At 53.3% G+C, this 6,712-nt stretch overlaps 1 long non-coding RNA gene across 2 annotated transcripts; it reads left to right on the top strand.

Annotated features, from left to right (window-relative positions):
• The first annotated feature begins 4,614 nt into the window (after nucleotides 1-4,614).
• On the top strand, nucleotides 4,615-5,923 carry LOC111785805. Of its 2 annotated transcripts, none has more exons than XR_002813711.1 (3): nucleotides 4,615-4,717; nucleotides 4,827-4,882; nucleotides 5,844-5,923. It is a non-coding gene; the product is annotated as an uncharacterized LOC111785805 (long non-coding RNA). The 2 variants fall into 2 exon arrangements; XR_002813710.1 differs by lacking the exon at nucleotides 5,844-5,923 and adding an exon at nucleotides 5,400-5,834 and having other exon boundaries at nucleotides 4,827-5,291.
• The last annotated feature ends 789 nt before the right edge of the window (nucleotides 5,924-6,712 follow it).

Genomic DNA, 6,712 nt, shown 5'->3' with positions numbered 1-6,712 from the left:
GCAAGCATCAGGAATTCACTCACCTGAAACAGAGAGGGCGTTCAGTTACTGCCTATGCTAGAGAGTTCGCCAAGTTGAAATGCTTCGCCCCGGACTTGGTGGACACCGACTACAGGACGGCCCGCCGGTTTGTGCTGGGGCTGGACCGGAAGATACGTAACGTGGTTGAAGCGATAGCACCTACGACTTACGCTAACGCGATGAGAGTAGCACGGGCCATGGAGGGGACTGATGGACCAAGTGAATCCCGCTCATCGACCCAGAGACGAAGACGACGCAGTGACCGAGACGACCGCCGCGGGTCCCGCTCACCAACCGAGAGACGGAGGCGACGCCGTGACTGGGGTGACCGCCGCGATTCATCCTCGTCGCCACCACCGCGGCGACCAGCCAGACGGCGCCGCGATTCATCCCCATCGCCGCCACCGAGACGACCAGACAGACGGCGCCGCGATCCCAGGCGGGGCCAACAGGGAAGAGAGGGCAGGGCAGACGATCGACCCAAGTGCAGCGAGTGTGGAAAGACCCATTGGGGGTGGTGCCTAGCTCGCTCCGGGGCCTGCTTCCGATGCGGGAAGGAGGGTCACTTAGCCAGAGACTGCCCGGGAGGTCGCGTCAATGACACCGGGGCCCAGCAAAGGCCACTACGCATAGCAGATGCCCCCACCCAGAACCGCCCCCCAGCGAGAGCCTATGCCTCCACTAGCAGGGACGTGGAAAACCCGGATGCGGCAGTGACAGGTACACTATCCATCCTTGGTCATTTCGCTTTGACGTTGTTTGACTCTGGATCTACGCACTCCTTTATTTCCACTAATTTTGTTAGTCAAGCGGGGATAGTGTTAGAACCCCTGTTACACGATTGTCTAGTGGGCACCCCGGCAGGGGTGGATATGGTCGCCGCCTATAGGGTAAAGGATGGTCATGTAGTAATATCAGGGGTTAGCTTGGGTGTAGACTTGATGGTGGTCGATATGACCGTGTACGATGTAATCCTAGGCATGGACTGGTTAGCGGAACACCATGCTAGCATAGACTGCCACAAGAAGGAGGTCACTTTCACGCCACCGTCGAGGACCAGGTTCAGGTTCAAGGGCACTAGTCTGGGTACGATGCCCAAGGTGATATCGATGATGAAGGCGAAGAAGCTGGTCCGGCACGGGGCCTGGGCGATGCTAGCCAGCGTAGCAAGGATCAAGGAAGAAGGCGTTCCCCTAACCGAGTTGCCTATAGTGAGTGAGTCCCAGATGTGTTCCCAGAGGACCTGCCGGGGACTCCCCCATCCCGAGATGTCGACTTCGCTATAAAATTGGAACCGGGGACCGGCCCCATATCCAAGGCACCGTACCGCATGGCACCAGCAGAGCTTAAGGAACTTAAGGTGCAACTACAAGAACTGCTAGACAAGGGATTTATCAGACCGAGCGTGTCGCCCTGGGGCGCACCGGTTTTATTCGTCAAGAAAAAGGATGGATCCATGCGCTTGTGCGTCGATTACAGGGAACTGAATAAGAGGACGGTGAAGAACAGGTACCCCCTCCCACGCATCGAAGACTTATTTGATCAGCTCAGAGAGGCCACGGTGTTCTCAAAGATCGACCTTCGTTCAGGTTACCATCAGATCAAGATAAAAAACGAGGACGTGCCAAAAACAGCTTTCAGAACAAGGTACGGACACTATGAGTTTGTAGTAATGTCGTTTGGACTCACCAATGCTCCTGCAGTGTTTATGGAACTGATGAATCGGGTGTTCAAGGAGTACTTGGATACCTTTGTCATTGTATTCATAGATGACATCCTGGTATACTCAAGGACGGATCAGGAGCACCAGACCCACTTGAGGAAGGCCTTGACAGTCTTGAGGGAAAACAGGTTGTATGCCAAGTTCTCGAAATGTGAGTTTTGGTTACGCGAAGTCTCATTCTTGGGGCATGTGATATCGGCAGAAGGAGTGTCAGTGGACCCCGCCAAGGTGGAGGCGGTCACCGGCTGGGCCCGCCCAACTACTGTGACTGAGGTACGGAGTTTCCTGGGTCTGGCAGGTTACTACCGCCGCTTCGTGCAAGACTTCTCCAAGATAGCGGCACCTCTCTCACAACTAACTCGAAAGGCTACGCCATTCGTATGGACCGAGGAGTGCGAGGCAAGCTTCCGGGACCTGAAGGAGAGACTGGCGACCGCGCCTGTGCTCACAATGCCCGATGGTACAGGGAACTACGTCATATTCAGTGATGCTTCCAAAAAGGGCCTAGGGTGCGTGTTGATGCAACGTGGGAGGGTTATTGCCTACGCATCCAGACAACTGAAGGACTATGAAAAGAACTACCCTGTGCATGATTTGGAACTGGCAGCAGTAGTCTTCGCGTTAAAAATATGGCGACACTACCTGTATGGGGAGAGAACTCAAATTTATACCGACCATAAGAGCCTGAAGTACTTCTTCACCCAGAAGGAATTAAATATGAGGCAACGACGGTGGTTAGAGCTAGTCAAGGATTATGATATAGACATCCAGTATCACCCCGGGAAGGCCAACGTGGTCACAGATGCCCTGAGTAGGAAGGCAGCGCATTCGTCGGCACTAATCACGAAAGAACCCCGAGTGCAGGTAGACTTCGAGCGAGCGGGGATAGTAGTAGCCCTGGAGGGTATTAAGGCGCAACTGGCTCGACTAACGGTGCAACCCACCCTTCGGCAGAGAGTCATTGAGGCGTAGGCAAGGGACTCCGGTTTAGCTAGGGCACTTAACGAAATGGAAACCGAAACAGCAGGTGGGTACTCCAAGGCAGCGGATGGTGGGTTACTGTACCACGGTCGCTTGTGTGTACCGGCGATAGAGGAATTGAGGGGTGAAATCCTGAGTGAAGCGCATAACTCCCCATTTGTCATGCACCCTGGCGGCACGAAGATGTATCAGGACCTCAGACCCCACTTCTGGTGGTGTGGTATGAAGAAGGATATCGCGGAATTCGTCAGCAGATGCTTGGTTTGCCAACAGGTTAAAGCACCCAGACAGAGACCAGCAGGATTACTACAGCCCCTCAACATACCGGAGTGGAAGTGGGAGAACATCGCCATGGATTTTATAGTGGGCCTGCCCAAGACGCTAAAGGGTTACACGGTCATATGGGTGGTCGTGGACAGATTAACGAAGTCAGCACATTTCCTCCCCGGCAAGGCCACCTATACAGTGGACATGTGGGCCCAACTGTACATGAAGGAAATCGTCAGGTTGCATGGGGTCCCTGTGTCGATCGTATCTGACCGAGACCCACGGTTTACTTCGACATTTTGGCGCGGACTCCAGAAGGCGTTGGGCACTCGACTGGACTTCAGCACAGCGTATCACCCACAGACTGATGGCCAAACGGAACGCTTGAACCAAGTTCTAGAGGACATGTTGCGGGCCTGTGTACTGGATTTCTCTGGGAGTTGGGACTCGAAATTGCACCTTATGGAATTCGCTTATAATAACAGCTACCAAGCGACAATCGGTATGGCTCCGTACGAGGCATTGTATGGGAGGCGGTGTAGGACACCATTATGTTGGGGCGAGGTAGGGGAACGGGAATTGATGGGTTCGGAGCTGGTCCAAGTCACCAACGAGGCGATGCAGCAGATCAGGGGGAGGATGCGCACTGCTCAGAGTAGACAGAAGAGTTACGCGGACTCGAGACGAAGAAACCTGGAGTTCGAAGTGGGGGACATGGTATTCCTGAAGGTGGCCCCCATGAAGGGCGTTTTAAGGTTCGGACGAAAGGGCAAATTGAGTCCGCGCTTCATAGGACCCTTCGAGATTTTGGAGCGAATCGGACCCGTTGCGTATAGATTGGCCCTACCCCCGTCTCTCTCATCCATACACAACGTGTTCCATGTATCGACCCTTCGCAAGTACTTAGCGAACCCCACGCACGTGATAGATTATTCGACTCTGGACGTGACCGAAGGCTTAAGCTACGAGGAGAAACCAGTGGGGGTCCTAGCTCGCGAGGTAAGGACCTTGCGCACCAAGGAAATTGCATTTGTCAAGGTGTGGTGGGGGAGCCAGTCAGCAGAGGAGGCCACCTGGGAACGAGAGGATGAGATGAGGGAGAAGTACCCAGAGTTGTTTGTAGATGCCAACCCTTTCGAGGACGAAAGTCCCTTGTAGGGGGGAGTGATGTAACGGTACACCTTCTGATGAGAGAGGAGAGAGAGAAAAAAAAAAAAAAAAGGGGGCCCCCGCCGAAAATCACGAGATTTCGGCGGGATCCACTCAGGCTCCCATAAACCCTAGGAGTGGCCACCTCCTTTAGGGAGAAGGGAGTGCTAGTGGGGTTTGAAGCAGGAGGAAGCCGACGCGCCACCGGAGAACGGACGAGCGACGACGCATCCACCGACGACCATAGCCAAGCCCTGCGAGTTGGACCGTCGGGACTTTTGGGCGAGGAAGACGCAGCGCAGGCGCGGGTCGACCCCCGGCATTCGGCGAGACCTCTCAGCCCGCATTCGGACACCACCCCAGGGCCTCGTTCCCTTTGTGGCTCAAACCGGAGGCGTTCCAGAAACCCTGCGCCGGCGGTGTTCGTCGCAGCCATCGGTTTCTACTCCACCGGTTGCTTCGCAAACCTCCGGCTCGGCTAAGTGCGGCTTGGCGGCTCGACATCCGAATAGTATACCGATTCCTAGGTTTTCGACCCTTCCGAAGCCATTTCCGCCCTCGTTTCAACCATTTGAGGTCAGTATAACTCCATGTGTGACAAATAGCTTGCGATAGGGACGTACTTGGTAGCTAGACACGAGGGATAGTTGTGAAGAAGCTCTAAGTGTATCATGTTGTCTTATAGGAGGTAGTTAGGCGCTGGAGTTAGCGTTGTGGGCGACTTCGGTCAAGGCCAAGGAGGTAAGTAACCTTACTGTTGGCGTTAGTTTTGTATGTATGTTGGTGCGTGCCCTGTGGCCCTTGCATGCACCATATGTTGTTGCTGTATGCTAGGTTAGATGTTTCTTGCCGTGAAATGCTATGCATGCTTTGTTTATGTATGTGATTCTTGCAGTGAATTGCTATGTATGCCATGTTTATGAATATGATGTTGTGACGCGTTTTGTCGCCCTGTATGTATGATGAGCTTGATTGACATGTTATGATTGTAATGAGAACCCCACATGCCATGAATAAGATGACTAGTATGCTAGGACATGCTTGCTCAATGTGGACCCTGTTATGCTATGTTATGCTTGCCTAATGTGGACCCGGTTATGCTACGTAATGCGGCGAGGGGATGGAGCGTCGTATGTGTAATGCCATGGAGGTAAACCTTAAGAACCTCATGCACGCTATGGTTGGGGCACTCCCCCGTTATGCTACGGATGGTATGGATGCGTATATTCGATATTGTGTTCGCCACGATATCATGCAGGCCCTCCTTTGTCCGTGGCGTCCGGTATTGTATGTCATACATACCCGACCAAGCCAGGCCCAGGGAGTTCGCTTGCGAGCTCGCCTGGTGGGCCCACGATCACACACGTGGGCCATGTGTGGGAAATTACCATGCATCCACCCCCGCCCGGACAAGGCAAGGGCCTAAGGCCATGGGAAGGAATGGAAGACAAACATCTCTCTCAGTTCCGTTCTTCTAGCAGTGTGCGACATGTATGGTAACGATGTGCGACATGTATGGGTATTCTGTGTGACATGTATGTGTGTTGTGTGCGTCATGTATGTGTATCGTGTGCGACATGTAGATGTACTGTGTGCGACTGCTTATATCCGAATGTATGAATATATGTTTAACCCCAACAGTGGGGCGACTTACTGGGTATTTTATATAATACTCAAGCCACGTGCTACCAATATTTTTCAGGAAAGGGCAAGGCTCCCATGTACGGGTGACGGTGGATGAGGCGAAGGGCCATGGAAAACTTGAGTAGGGTTTGTTGAGTCGTAGCGCCTGTTGAATTCTCTTGGGTTCTTAGTCTTGCAAATTGTTTTCTTTAGTCTCTGTTGATTACTTCTAGGCTAGGTTGTCGCAATTGTTTTTCCTAGGTATGAACTGCTTAAATTGATGAATGCATTTTCGTTATCGAGACTGTTTCCGTGTGAACTCTTGTCCTGTTGATTTGATGAGTATAAAGTAACGTCGCTAATTAGGGTGGAGAAAATTAGGGGCGTTACAGTTGGTATCAGAGCCCTAGGTCACAGATCTTGTAGACTGGTCTACGATGTAGGCCTAAGGCATTCCCATGGTCCTCCAGCAACCACACCGTCACCATCAGGTATGTGTACATGGTCTAAGAGAGAAGTACGGATGTAATTGTCCCGATGTGATATGTTCCATGATGTGCCCGATTTATGCTTGTGTGTGTGTCCGGCTAATGCCATTGCGTGTGAACGCAACTTATGCCTTTGTGATTGTTCATGGAAGTGGGGAGAATAGTATGTAACCTCATCGCTATTGCTAGGGGTAGATATGCCACCCAGGACGCGAGGAGGGAGTGCCAGGAGGCGAACCCCAGTTGGGGGTAGGAGCGTGAGGAGGCGGGGTCCTGGCCGCGAGGACACCGGGGAGGGGCCCGACGTAACGGTGACGTGCCCGTGGCCGGCGACACCCCAACCCGCCCGAGACTCAGCGGCGGAATTGGTCGAGGTATTGCGGGCCGTAGTACGAAACCTGTCCGGAGGCCAGCCTGCGAATGACTCCGCCTCCACCAGGGAAGCCAGGTGCCTGCGAGA

The sequence above is a fragment of the Cucurbita pepo genome, unplaced genomic scaffold (genome assembly GCF_002806865.2).
Source record: "Cucurbita pepo subsp. pepo cultivar mu-cu-16 unplaced genomic scaffold, ASM280686v2 Cp4.1_scaffold000766, whole genome shotgun sequence".
Classification (NCBI taxonomy): domain Eukaryota; kingdom Viridiplantae; phylum Streptophyta; class Magnoliopsida; order Cucurbitales; family Cucurbitaceae; genus Cucurbita; species Cucurbita pepo.
The sequence above is the reverse complement of the archived record's forward strand: the minus strand, read 5'-3'. Positions and strand labels throughout refer to the sequence as shown.